The sequence below is a fragment of the Macaca mulatta genome, chromosome 1 (assembly GCF_049350105.2).
Source record: "Macaca mulatta isolate MMU2019108-1 chromosome 1, T2T-MMU8v2.0, whole genome shotgun sequence".
Classification (NCBI taxonomy): domain Eukaryota; kingdom Metazoa; phylum Chordata; class Mammalia; order Primates; family Cercopithecidae; genus Macaca; species Macaca mulatta.
The window spans coordinates 119,747,518-119,761,846 of record NC_133406.1 but is presented as its reverse complement, the minus strand read 5'-3'; the positions used below and the strand labels follow the sequence as shown (position 1 = coordinate 119,761,846).

The 14,329-nt window shown below is 44.1% G+C and overlaps 1 protein-coding gene and 1 non-coding gene across 2 annotated transcripts in view; both read right to left on the bottom strand.

Annotated features, from left to right (window-relative positions):
* LOC708768 (NBPF member 20) overlaps positions 1 to 14,329 on the bottom strand; it is an 853,661-nt gene that overhangs the window by 93,646 nt on the left and 745,686 nt on the right.
* LOC114674651 (U1 spliceosomal RNA) lies at positions 6,155 to 6,318 on the bottom strand. The gene has a single exon (XR_003725772.1). It is a non-coding gene; the product is annotated as a U1 spliceosomal RNA (small nuclear RNA).

Here is a 14,329-nt window from a genome sequence, read left to right as displayed (position 1 = left end):
AGTACAGTACAGGTTCATAAGCCCCTTCATCTAACCACTGCATGGGTCTTCCTCTTCTAATTTCAAAGGGAGAAAGTGGAAGTTTTTCTGAAACAGTGGGTGATCTTTGGCCAGGGAAGGTTAAAAACTTCTGTTAGTTTTGTCAATTGAGTTTTTATTGTATCATTATTGGGTTGCACCAGTCCAGAGGACTAGGGGTGATAGGCACAATGGAAATGTTGGGACATAGGCCAAACGTTGCAAATGGATCCAACTACCTGCCTGATACAGTGTGTTCCTCGGTTGCTATGGAGATCAGATGGCACTCCCCATGAGGAATGATTTTTTTCTCATCACAGCCTGCCTGCTACTTGGGCTGTGGCTCATCGGCATGGAAAAGCTTCACCCCAGTGAGAGCACAAACAAATTACCACCAGAAGGTATCTGTGACCCTAAGATGCAGACAGCTGGGTAAAGTCTAACTGCTATGTCTCGAAGGGTCCTAAAGGTACAAAGTCCCTGTGACACGTGAAGGGGTTGTCCAGGATTACGTTTGGGCCAGAACAGACGGTACAGCAAGAATAAACCTTTTGCACAATCGTAGTCAATGGTTTTCAATACACTGCTTTCCTCATGCTATCATTTTGTCTGAATTCCAACAAGTCAGCTTATGAACTACTTTAAAAAGGGTAATTGAAGCCTAAGGAGTGGATCAGGGTATCATTGGGTCCATACCATATGCCTGTTTCTAGAAAAAACCTTGTTCCCTTTATCTTTCCAGAGAAAATAAAATATTGACTCAAAATAAATAAATTTTAAAAAGAAACAGGGCCGACCATGGTGGCTCATGCCAGTAATCTCAGCACAGCACTTTGGGAGGCCGAAGCAGGAGGATCACTTGAGTTCAGGAGTTGGAGACCAGCCTAGGCAATTTAGTGAGACCACATTTCTACAGAATTATTATTTTTCTTAATAGCCACATATGATGGTGCATACCTGTAGTCTCAGCTACTTGGAAGGCTAAGGTGGGAGGATCGCAGGAGCCCAGGAAGTTCAGGCTGCAGTGAACTGTGATTGTGCCACTGCACTGCAGCCTGGGCAACAGAGAAAGACCTTGACTCAAAAAAGAAAAGAAAAGAAAATATCTTAGAAGTTTCGCTGTCCATCCTGTGCAACAGAATATCTATGTGTAATGTCCACCATGTCCTTCCGTTGTACCCTCCCCTTAGTTAAGCCAGGAAGGCACCTGTCCCCTTATTAGAATATCATGGGCTCATGGCCAGCACAGTGGCTCACACCTGAAATCCCAGCAATGTGGGAGACTGAGGCAAATAGATCTCTTGAGCTCCGGGGTTGGAGACCAACCTGGGCAACATAGCAAGGCCCTATCTCTACAAAAAAAAAAAAAAAAAAAAAAAGCTGAATGTGGTGGTGCACGTCTGTAGATCCAGCTACTCTGGCGGCTGAGGTGGGAGGATCACTAGAGCCCAGGGGGTGGAGGCTGCAGTGAACTGACATCACACCACTGTCCTTCATCCTGGGTGACAGAGTGAGACCTAGTCTAAGAAATGTGGGGGAAGGGGGAGAAAGTTTGTTGTGCCAGCAAGTAAATGAAGAAAGGGACAGTATTAGAGTTGAGAAATAAATTGGAATATGAATTGGTATCTCTCCCGCAGAAGATAAATTTGCTGAAAGTGCTGAAGTTAAAGGCATTACATAAGACCTATTGCATAAGACCTGTTACATAAGACCACTGCTTCTCTTGACTAGCCTTATAGGAAAAAAATAATTTGTAAATATGATATTGTTTCAGTTGATCCTCAGCCCACTCATTCCCCACCCCTTGAAAGTAGCTGGAACAACAGGTGTGCACCACATGCTGGGCTAATTTTTGTATTTTTAGTGGAGATGGGGTTTCGCCATATTGGCCAGGCAGCTCTCGAACTCCAGAACTCAAGCGATCCACCTGCCTGGGCCTCCCTGCACCTCCCTGCTGGGACTACAGGTATGAGCCACCCTACTTTGTCATCATTTGTATTTTGAAATTAAATATTTTGTAGTCATTACTCTTCAAAGACTCTGGGTTTTGTTGCATGTGCATGACGGGGCTCAGGACATGCTACTCCAAAATATAACATCTTGGGGTATTGAATATTTTATGCTAAAGGAATTTGAGTAAACAACAGAAGCAGGAAGGTCATTGTCACCCCACCACCTGCCGCCCTTCTTCTCTGAAGTCGATGATAAGACACTTATGTGAGAGGTGCCCTCGCTGTACCCACAGGAAAGGTGCATCCTCGATTCTGAAGACACAGGGACACAGACAAGAGCCTGAACACAGAGGCCTGGCTACGTTTTCCTCAGTTTGTTACTGTTAGGTCATACTATTATGGTCTTATGATACGTCTCCATGACTATCCATTCTTCAATAAACTGACTGTTAAAAAAAAAACAAAACTGAGGTTTAGCTGTTTCCATGGGCTTTCATTTCCTTTGGAAGGCGCTCCTGTCATGTAAAACGTACATTAAATAAATACACATGCTCTTCTCTTGTTAGTCTGTCTTTTGCTGTAAGGGTCTCAGCAGTGAACCTAGGCTGGGTGAGGAAAAGTCACCTTTCCTCCTCTACATGTAGAAATGTCTTCCACTATAAAACTATAAAATATATATATATATTTTTTTGACAGGGTCTTGTGCTGTCATCTAGGCTGGAGTGCAATGACGTGATCTCAGCTCACTGCAACGTCCGCCTCCTGGGTTCAAGCGATTCTCCTGCCTCAGCCTCCGGAGGTGCTGGGATTACAGGCGCCCGCCACCACGCCTGGTTACTTTTTGTATTTTTAGTAGAGATCGGGTTTCACCACGTTGGCCAGGCTGGTCTCGAACTCCTGACCTCAGGTGATCCACCCGCTCAGCCTCCCAAACTGCCGGGATTACAGGCATGAGCCACTGCACCCAGTCAAAACTATAAGAATTTTATTGGGGCAGATTTGAAGCCAGAAATTGAATCATTATTCCCCTTTGGGTGAGCTGTACGGATGAGCTAATAAACTCCCAGTTCCGCCCAGATAGAAATACTTCTCTAGCTCCTTCCCTGAAGCTCCTTGAAGGTCAAACCTGCTGGAGATTGAGGGGCCTTCCTGGAACCTCCCAGCTCCGGAGGTTACTGCTGGTGAGAGGATTGCTGCAGTCTCCCTGGGAGGGTGCAAGGTCACTGGAAAGTATCACTGCTGTAACTTCAGTACAACCGGTTTTCATCACATCTGCTCTTTGTGCAGTGTTGCAGGCAAAATACAAGAGCTAACACGCACATGAGTAACATATGCACATCATCAACTGTGCCTGAATCACAGAGTGCCACATGTCACGCACAGTTGATGAGTGCATATGTTTACTCATTTAGTCCTTACCTCAGGCCGAGGTCACACCATCACTTTCATCTTCCATATGAGATAACTGAGATGCACAAAGATGTTAAGTGACCTGCCTAGGGTCACTCAGCCAGCAAAGGAGGATTTGAAGTGAAGGCAGCCTGGCTCCAGAAGACGTTCTCAGAACCACTGCATTTATACTGCTCCTAACAAAATCACTCTTGCAAAAATTATGACAGTGAGAAAAACCTGACATGGGAAAACTATGACTGTGAAAGAAATCTGACCTAACTGACTGCATCTTACTTCTAACCTCTGAGCTGCCCTTGTCCATTCCTGGGCATAGGCCAGGCTAACTAAGAGGAGTTTAGTTCCAAGTCTAAGTCTGAAACAAAGCTGATTACCCCTTCCCCAGACAAACTCCTTCCTATCTTGGGGATCAGAACTCCTTAGCAAAGCTAACAAATTAGGCACGAGATTGGAAATTATGGCTCAGGAGCCATGCAGCCAGAAGCCACATGATTCCTAAGCTCCCCAACTGTGCCTATATATAACATTGTTAGCGTTAAACCTTAGATTGGTGTTCAAGATATTTTTCAGACCCTGCCTTATGATGGACTCGCTGGCACACCCAGACCAGTAAACTGGCTCATCTGGTCCTGTGGCCCTCACCCAGGGACTGACTCAGTGCAGTAAACAAGCTCTGACACTGTGATTTCATCCCCCAACCCAACCAATCAGCTTTGCCCATTCCCTAGCCCCCTGCCTGCCAGACTATCCCTAAAAAACAAACAAACAAACAAAAAACCCTAGTCTTTGAATTTTGGCAGATTTGAGTAATAATAAACCCCTGTCCTGGTCCCTCAGCTGCCTCTGCTTTTATTAAATTCTTTCTCTGTTGTAGAAAGCCTGCTGTTCTCAGCTCCATTGGCTTTTCTGGGCAACCAGCAAGATAAACCTACCGGGCAGTTACACTAATAAAAGAGAAACACAAATGGTAAGCATGCTTGAAAAGAAACGTAAGTCTGTGTATTTCTTTTGAAGAAACACAAAAGGAGGAGGAATAAGACAGGCAATGCACTGTCCTAAATATTTTCATGATTTTCCTGCCTCCCCCATATTCTTCTTATCCCAACAACTGCTCCCCAGAAACCTTCAACTTAAACACGGTCCTGCCAGAACTGGGTTTGTCCTTCTCTTTACATTTTCCTCTCACCTGCCCCACACCCCTTCCAAATCTAATCTGTTCTTTCACTTCCAGGTCATTGAGGATTTTCCATTTAAAAATTTAAAAAATTCATAAAGGGGAGGATAACTGGTCATCCACATTCAAACTGCTGGAATTAACTACTCTTAACATAGGTACATATTTTTCTTCCAAATTACTGTTAAGCTATTGTCTTTAAAAAAAATTATACATGCTAAGCATAGATCATACTAACAGTAGAGAAGATGTAAACATATGTAAAATTTTTGATCACCTTTAGTTCAAAAATAATTTCTCATAACATTTGGACAACACTGGAGTAAAGGTCTTGTGGTATATCTACAGAGACAGGAATGTATATTTTAGCTAGACTATCCCCCCCACCAGGCCCCCAAAAAGAAAAAGAAGAAAAAATAATAAGGATATATATACCTGAAAAAATAATAAAATAATAAAGATGCATATATGTATGCTTTTACAAAATTTAGCTTAGACTCTATTTTTATTTTACAAATATCCCATTTAATAGTGCATGAACTTAACTGCAGACAAAGAGACGGAAACACAAATGAAGGAATTCCTGAACTCCCAATCACATTTAGAGAGACATTTTTCTAAAGGAATCCTCTAAGGGTAAACATACACTAAATTAAGTAGAAGACATTAAGATTTGGAGTGGTTTTCTTATGCAATTTTACAACCAGTTGAGTAAGGTGTGAGTTGACTATGGTACAACGCATCCATTTCAAGTTTGGTGACGTGTCTATTACTCTAAAAGGTCCTCTCGTGCCCTTTGCAGTCAGTCCCGCCCTCTGCCTGACCCCAGCAATCGATGATGTAGTTTCTGTCACTATACAGGTTAGTTTTGCCTGTTCCAGAAATTCACTTTGATGGCGCCTCACAGAATGCTCTTTTCGTCACTCGCCATAATGTTTTTGAGATTATCCACGCTATCTCATCTTTCCGCAATGTGTCCCATTTTATTGCTGGGTAGTTCGGGTAGCTGGGGTAGATCGCAGCCCTTTCTGCCTACAGGTGAGACTGCGGTTCCGACCTGCAGGCCTCGGTGAACGTGAGCAAGGGCACCTGGGCTCCGGGAGAGCCCTCCCGTTCCCCTACAGAAAGCAAGCGTGTTGTGTCTACAACCGAACGGGAACACTGCCTTCATCCCAGAGAACAGCACCAAAGGCCCTGCTTTCATCCCAGAGAACAGCACCCGACTGCCTAGAGTTTCTACCTTGCTCTATGAGGTGAGAACACGTTGCCCGCTAGCACAGAAATCCCACAAACTCCTGTGGGGCCTGCGGTTAGAAGCAGAGGCTGTGTGAAGGGTGACTGGGGACCACGAAAAAACACGAAGGTTTCCACAGAGCGTGAGAACTCAAGAGACTGGAGACCATGAAGCAATCTGCAAAACGCAGCCCCACGTAGAAAGGGAAGAGAAGGACCCTGCGGTCACTTAGCTTGTGTTAAACAAGCTCACGGCGGCGGAATGGACGGTAACACGGTACTTTGTGTTACCCATTACTGCGACCACGAACTCGTAGAAATGAAAAATAGCCCTTTGCGTCAAGTCTACCTTTCCACTACAAAAGTGCAGGGGAAAGCGCGAACGCAGTCCCCCACTACCACAAATTATGCAGTCGAGTTTCCCACATTTGGGGAAATCGCAGGGGTCAGCACATCCGGAGTGCAATGGATAAGCCTCGCCCTGGGAAAACCACCTTCGTGATCATGGTATCTCCCCTGCCAGGTAAGTATGAGTTTCGGTACCTCCGCCCTGCCACAGCTCCACACGCCTCACCCTTTACACGCACGGTCACTTGCCCCGTGCACCCTCGAGCTCTCCTGGCCCTGGCACACAGCTGGGACTCTCAGGTCCGACTAGCGGTCCTGAACCCGCTCCTACAGCACGGGAACTCCTTCGTGACGAAGCAGCCGGTGGCGAAGCGGCAGCCCCTGCGCTGCCTCATCTACATAGAAGTCGCCCTCTCCGTGATGTCACCGACAGCGCGTTCCCGGTCCCCGTCTGCTTTTCCGCCCCATCGTGCGCCAGCTCAGCCGAACAACCTGCCGCCACAGCCTGCGGGGACAGTGACGTCTGCCTCTCCTTTCCCTCCCTTCCCCGTCCCTGGTCTTCCCCAAAGAAGCGGGCGTTTCTGTTGTAGTTTTTTTGTTTTTGGTTTGGCGCCGAGTCTCGCTCTGTCGCCCAGGCTGGAATGCAGTCGTATGATCTCGGCTCCCTGCAACCTCCGCCTTCCGGGTTGAAGCGATTCTCCTGCCGAAGGCTTCCGCGTAGCCGGGATTTCAGGCGCATGCCACCAAGCCCGGCTAATTTTTGTATTTTTAGTAGAGACCGGGTTTCACCTTGATGGCCAGGCTGATCTCGCACTCCTGACCTGAGGTAATCCGCTGGCCTCAGCCTCCCAAAGTGCTGGGATTACAGGCCTGAGCCATCACGCCCGCCCAGAAGCCGGTTCTTAGACTGTGTTGCCGAGGACCTCTTTGGCAGACAGCTGGAACCTGTCCACCCTTCTTCAAATAATGGCTTGTAATGCGCAGACTAAAACATGTAGGATTACACAGGAAACTGGTTCTCTTCACATCGTTATCCTTGTGATGTAGCATTCTACTTGAAATTACAAGTCGTTCAATATCAGAGAGAAACCAGATCTATGAAACCAGAGAGGCTGCTCAGATGACTGCAAACCAGCCATCCTTACTTGTTTTACCACTAGCAGTGTTATAAAGACGGTGGTCCAATTTCATGAATCTTGTAGGGTTTTTTCAAATACAGCAATGTACAAATATGCTGCCAGCAGAGCACACTGGACTCAGGCATGGTGCTGGAGTGTGTCATCTCTTCCACAGCCTTCTCTAGACCTTAGTGCTTACCTCATGTTAGCACTTTATGCTCTGCAAAGACAGAAACAAAGTGGTCCAAATTTGGGGGAAAAAAAAAATATATATATATACCGGCCCGCGGGATCGTCGCAGCAGGCCCTGGAGGAGGGAGTGGGAATTTGGGGGACAAGAGACACGAGAAATAGAGACAAGACAGTGCTCTGATCAAGTCTCCTTTAATGCTGGTAATGCAGTGCCTTATATACACTTGGAGGGGAAGGGGTTGGGCCAGAGGCGGAGATGATCTCATCGCAGAGGGCGTGACCAAGTAGGTATTGGTTTCTCTGGTCGCCGTCATGTTGCACCTGCGCTGTCAGTTGGTAATTTTCCCGGGCACGGGATGGTGCCTGTGCTACAAAGTAACAATTTTCGCAGCCGCGGCGGAAAAACAAGTGAAGAAGAAGCAGGAAGAGCGCCATCTATTATGAGGTATTGATACAAAAGAGAAACAACAAATCTAGGGAGGAGGTAGAAGGTGGAAAGGAATAGAGCTCGGGCGTTTAATCATTAATTATTATTTGCTATGGCCGGGGTGCGCAGCTCCGGACAGGTCCCCCTTTTTATTATTTTATGATAAGAAATGACCCCTCGGGAACTGCGCCTGTCTTAGGTTGGGTCAACTCATCCCCATCTTCTAGGCCCGTCATGGGATAAGGCAGCAGCAAGGGCGGCCCTCCTGTCTTAGGCTCCGATGGGGATAGTGTCCTCTTACCGGTCATTGACTGTCCAGTTCAGCACACAGGGGAGGTGGTCTTATTAAGGTAAATAAGACTCACCATTTTCAGTCATCTCAAGGCGATGATAATGGACCTGTATAGGTTTGGCCTGGAAGGCCTCGATTTGTTGTCTGACAAATGCCATAAGCTTATTAAGGATTATAGGCCCGAGAGTGAGGAAAAGTAGAAGGGTGAGTAAAGGACCAAGAAATGGCAGGAGATAGGGGAGAAGTCCATCGAGTCCAGTCCACAAGGGATTGGCGGCCAGGCCTTTTCTGCGCTTTTCTAGTTCTTCTTGCAAAGTTTTTATCTTATCTCTGACGATTCCGGATTTGTTGGCATAAAAACAGCACTTTTCCTGTAAAGCCAAACAGATCCCTCCCTGTTCTGCCGTTAACAAATCTAGACCTCTTCTATTCTGGAGAACTACTTCTGCTAATGAATCTACTTGGTCTTGTAAATCTTGTATAGTACTGGATAAGGTCTGTACATCTGAAATTAATTGATTGGATAATTTGGTATATTGGGTTAGTGAGACTCCTAGGCCTGTGGCTCCTGTAGTAAAAGCAGTGGTGATTCCTAGTCCTGCCAACAAGGGAATAAATTGTATGGCTCGTTTTGGTCTATAAATAAAATGTTCAATAGCGGGGATGGGGATAGGTTCAAATCTCCAGGGATGATATCAATGTCGGGGAGAAGAGTGGCCAGAACACAAAGCCCTGTCCAATGTGTAGGTAGATACGTATATGCCATGTTGTTTCCACAAATGAAAACCGAGCCATTTACAGCACACAAAGGGTTGGTGGCATTGATTATGGAGGTACAGTTGTCAAACACAACATAGCCTAAATCAATTTCTTTAGTGTTATTATATGATGGTGAAAAGAGGCAAGTGGAATTAGAAAACGTCATCGGTTGAACTAAGTGGGGGGGATAATAGGACAGGAATTATTTACTAAGGATTCATTTGAGTAATTGGCATAGGACAATAAAAGGTTAGGTATAGCTAGAGGAATAGGGGGGCCCATCTTAAGGCAAAGCCAACAATCATGGGCCAGACTTGTATTGGACATTTGAAGTAAATTGTAAGTAGCATTGAGGATATCGAAGGTTTGGGCATCGAGCCTAAAATTATCTCTAAGCTCAGGCAAGGCTAAAGGGTGATATTGAAGTTCCGGATATAGAGCTTTATGAATTTCTTCTAATTTTTTCTGGACGGTTTTAATTCTCGCAGTATCTAATGGGCCTCCTCCATCAGAAATGTGAATGGGGGCGGTAGTGCTCCAACAAACAGGCTTTCCTTTTTGGCCGTTACAAGGCGATTGTACAAGTTTATTAGTGGATCCTAATACTTGTACGTCATTAATGCCTCCAGTTTGTGTTTTTAGTAACGTGGCCGTATAATATGTTCTATTGCCTGATTTGCATTGTTGATAGGATGTATAACAGGAACTATGTACAGAAGATTGGAAAGAGCTACAAGGGCATTCTAGGAGCGGCCCGCTAGGTGAGGTATCTCTTGGGGTAGACTTACATTTCCATAACTGGTTTGGCATTAGGTAAGCTGTCTTGCCCACGCAAGTCACCTGGGTGATTCTGTCTGACGGAGGTTCAGATACTTGTCCCCCTCTGCAATCACAAGGCTGGCCGTATTGTTTTCGTAATAATTCTCTTGCCTTACGAGGGTCACCAAAACCTGCATAGACTGCCACTATGCTATATAGAGTGATTATTCTCCAAAGGAATTTCATGTTAGCCTTCATTTTCTGAAAAACAAGAAGGAAAGAACTTCTCAGGGAGATTTATCTTCCCTGGACTGACAATGGTTATGATTTATTTGTCTTACCAATCTTTCAGGCAGCCATCTGGCTGCATCATTTTTTTGTGAGAAGATGCATACTGAGCCTCTTCCCCAAATTAAAACTGGATCGGGGCCATGCCATGAATTATCAAGTGGATCTTTCCATTTTACCATTGCAAACTGTTTTTGAGATTCAGGATGCCAGAAACGGTCGGCAGCCGATTTTCCATGACTGTCCAAATTTTAAAAATTAAGGATAAACAGGGCATGATTGAGTATGTTTCTGGGGGTACCCTTCACGGGGTACCAGCTCCCCCCTTTTAATTTTGTGATAACAGTTTTTAATGACAGATGAGCTCTTTCTACTATACCTTGTCCTTGGGGATTATAGGGAATGCCTGTGGTATGTTTAATTTGTAGGGTATTACAAAATTGTAAGAAGGTTTTGGATATATAACCGGGGCCATTATCTGTTTTGATTTGTTTGGGTATTCCTAAAATAGAAAAGCAGTGTAATAAATGAGCTATGACATGTTTGGTGGCCTCTCCTGTTTGGAGAGTTGCACTGATGAATCCACTATAGGTGTCTATGCATACATGGATATATTTTAGTTGACCGAATTCTAAGTGGTGAGTAACGTCCATTTGCCAAATTTCGTTGGGAATGAGTCCTCGGGGATTAACTCCTAGATGGGGAACAGGTAAATATGTTATGCAGTTGGCGCATTGTTTAACTATTTGTCGAGCTTGTTCTCTGGTAAGTTTAAACATAAGCCTTAAGGTTTGGGCGTTTAAATGATGTAAGGCATGTGCTTTTTGCGCTTGTTGCAAATTGTCTGTAGTGACTGTGGCTATGGTTTTTGTTGCCGTGTCAGCTGTTGCGTTACCTTGAGTTAAAGGTCCCGGTAATCCTGAATGTGCCCTAATATGCCCAAGAAAAAAGGGAGTAGTCCTTTTTCGGATAAGTTGTTGACATTGTAAAAATAGGTTAGCTGTATCTGAAATATGTTTAATTTGAGACACGGTCTCTAAGAGGGGTATTGAATGAGCCAGGTAGGCGCTGTCTGTATAAATGTTAAGTGGCTGACAAGGAAAAGCTGATAGTGCCGCAATTATAGCTTGCAATTCGACCAGCTGAGCTGATGTATAAGTGGTCTGGAATTTAACGACTACATTATTGTAAGTGTAAGCGGCAAGTCCTGTGGAAGATCCATCAGTGAAAATTAGTAATGCGTCATTGAGAGGTTCTTTACTGGTAATATGGGGAAACACAAACGCATGAAGTTTGCAAAATTGAATGAGTTTGTTAGGTGGGTAATGGTTGTCAATCACGCCAGTGTAAGAAGCGCAAGCAATTGGCCAGGCTTCCGTATTTTGTAACAGCCAATGGATGTGTGATTGAGTGTAGGGTTGTATAATAGTAGAGGGTTCTATTCCAAAGTATTTTCTACTGTTTTCTCTTCCCAAGATAATTAGATCAGCTATGGCATCATAATAAGGAAACAAAATCTTTTTGGGGGAGGAGGGCAGGTGTACCCACATAATGGGATTATTTTGCCAGAATAAGCCAGTAGGGGTTATTGTTGTGTTAAAAATAATGAATATTAATGGCTGAGAATAATCAATGCTGGTAACAAATTGTGTTGCAATGGCATGTTCTACCTGTTGGAGTGCTATTAATGCTTCTTTAGTAATGGACCTGGGAGATTTTGGATTAGAGTCTCCTTTTAATATATCGAAAAGAGGTTTTAACTCTCCTGTGGTGAGCTTTAAGTACGGTCGAAGCCAATTTATGTCTCCCAGTAATTTTTGGAAATCATTTAAAGTTTTTAAATGATTACGACGTATAACGGCCTTTTGATTAATGATTTTGGGTCCATTAATTTGGAAACCAAGATAAGTGTATGGATCTTGTAATTGTACTTTTTCTGGGGCTATTTGTAGTCCTGCTGCTGTTAACTCCTGTTTGAGTTGGGCAAAACACTGTAAGACTTGTTCGCCAATTTCTCCTGCTATTAAAATATCATCCATATAATGTATAATATACATCTGTGCCCATGTTTTTCTGACTGGCTCTATAGTGGCAGCTACATATTTTTGACACAAGGTAGGACTATTAGCCATACCCTGAGGTAAAACTTTCCATTGATAACGCTTCATTGGTTGTTTAAAATTTGTGGATGGAAGACTAAAGGCAAATCTTTTTTGGTCAGCAGGGTGAAGGGGAATTGTAAAAAAGCAATCTTTAAGGTCAATAACGATTTTAAAATATTTTTGAGGAATCGCAACTGGTGAAGGCAATCCTGGTTGTAAGGCACCCATAAGGATCATAGTGATATTTACTGCTCTTAAATCTTGTAAGAGTCTCCATTTACCAGACTTCTTTTTAATAACAAAAATAGGTGTATTCCAAGGGGAATTACTTTCCACAATATGCCCTGCTATCAGTTGTTCCTGCACTAACTGTTGGGCAGCACTTAGTTTATCATTGAGTAAAGGCCACTGATCAACCCAAACGGGCTCATCTGACTTCCAAGTAATGGGGTGGGGGTGCCGGTATGTCAGTGGCCTGAGCTAAAAATTTCCAAACCCCTTTTTATCAAGTTGTCCTGAAACCAGTATAGGCTGTGGGATACCGTTTTCTCCTTTTCCAAAACCTTTACCAGGGGTGTATCCTTGAGTTAACATTTGTGCAGTAACTGTATCATTTGGACTACACATTATAATTTTCATTTGAGAGAGCAGATCTCGCCCCCAAAGGTTAACAGGTAGGTGAGGAATGACAAATGGCTTAATGAGGCCTGAATTGTTTTCTTTATCTGTCCATGTTAGGTATTTAGAACTTTGTTTAGGATTACTGCTTTGTCCAATTCCTCTCAAGTGAGTTAAAGTTTCTGTGGTAGGCCAATGAGAGGGCCAATCTTCCTGTTTAATGATCGTTACATCAGCCCCTGTGTCTATTAGTCCAGTGAATGCCTTCCCGTCTAACCATAAGGTTAGAGAGGGTTTTTGATTTGTAATTGGTTGCACCCAATATATCTCTGATGATCCGAAACCTTTTATATTTCTATTAGAGTATTGGATATTATTATCTGTTTTAACCAAAGGTAGCAGGAGTAACTGAGCTATTCTAACTCCTTGAGGGACAGTAATAATACTATCAATAGCTCTGGCCATAATTTTAATTTCTCCTTCATAATCATTATCGATAACTCCAGGGAGGACTTGTAAGCCTCTCATGGTGACACTACTTCTTCCTAAAAGTAGCCCAAAAGTGTTAGGTGGTAAGGGTCCATATATTCCGGTATTTAAGGTCTGTGGTCCCATTTCAGGTGTTAGTACTGTGTGGGAGGTGGAACTGAGGTCCAATCCCGCACTTCCTGGGGTTGCTCTACTAAGTTTTGAAATGGATTGCTGTTGCTGGCTGGAACAAAGCTGACTGCCCCATATGCTTGTTTCGGGGCCTGAGGCTGGCCCCTCATCCCATTTCCCTGCCTGGGGGGTAAAGGATTTCCTTGACTGTCAGTTTTAGATTTACATTCGTTTGCCCAGTGCCTTCCTCTTTTACACCTTGGGCAAAGGCCTGGGATTTTGCTTCTGGACTCTTATTTTGGTTTTCATGGCAATCTTTTGCAAAGTGTCCCCTTTTACCGCATCTAAAACATCCCCCTTTATCTCTACCTTTGTTAATGAGGAAGTCTCTCACTGTTTGGCCGCTAAAAGCGGCGGCCATTGCTAGGCCTTGTTGATATGAGGGCCCAATATCTGAACAAAGGCGAATGTATCCTGTTAAATCTGTTTTCTTTCGATAAGGTCTGATTGCCACTTGGCAGGCGGGGTTAGCATTTTCATAAGCTAACTGTTTAACATAATCTACACCCGTTTCTGCATTTCCAAAGATTCTACCTGCCGTGGTCATAAGTCTATGCACAAAGTCTGAAAATGGCTCATCGGGTCCTTGTTTAACCGCTGTGAGCGAAGCCCCTGGATCTCCTTTAACGGGAAGTTTTCTCCAGGCTTTTGTAGCAGCAGCCTGGATTTGTGAGAACAGTCCAGGGTCATACTGCATTTGGGCCCGAGTGTCTGCATAATTACCTGAACCAGTTAACATATCAAAATCCCAACCGTTTCCTACCTGTTGATTTCTTTTAGCTGTATCTCTACAATTTTCAAAGAACTCTGACTTCCAAATTAAGTGGTCTCCCCCAGAAAGGACTGCCCTAACTAAGGTATTCCAGTCTGTAGGAGTGAGCCAATTATCAGCCACAGATTCCACTATAGCAAGAGTATATGGAGCAGTAGCCCCATACTGAGAGGCAGCAGTCTTTAACTCTTTTATAATAGTAAAATC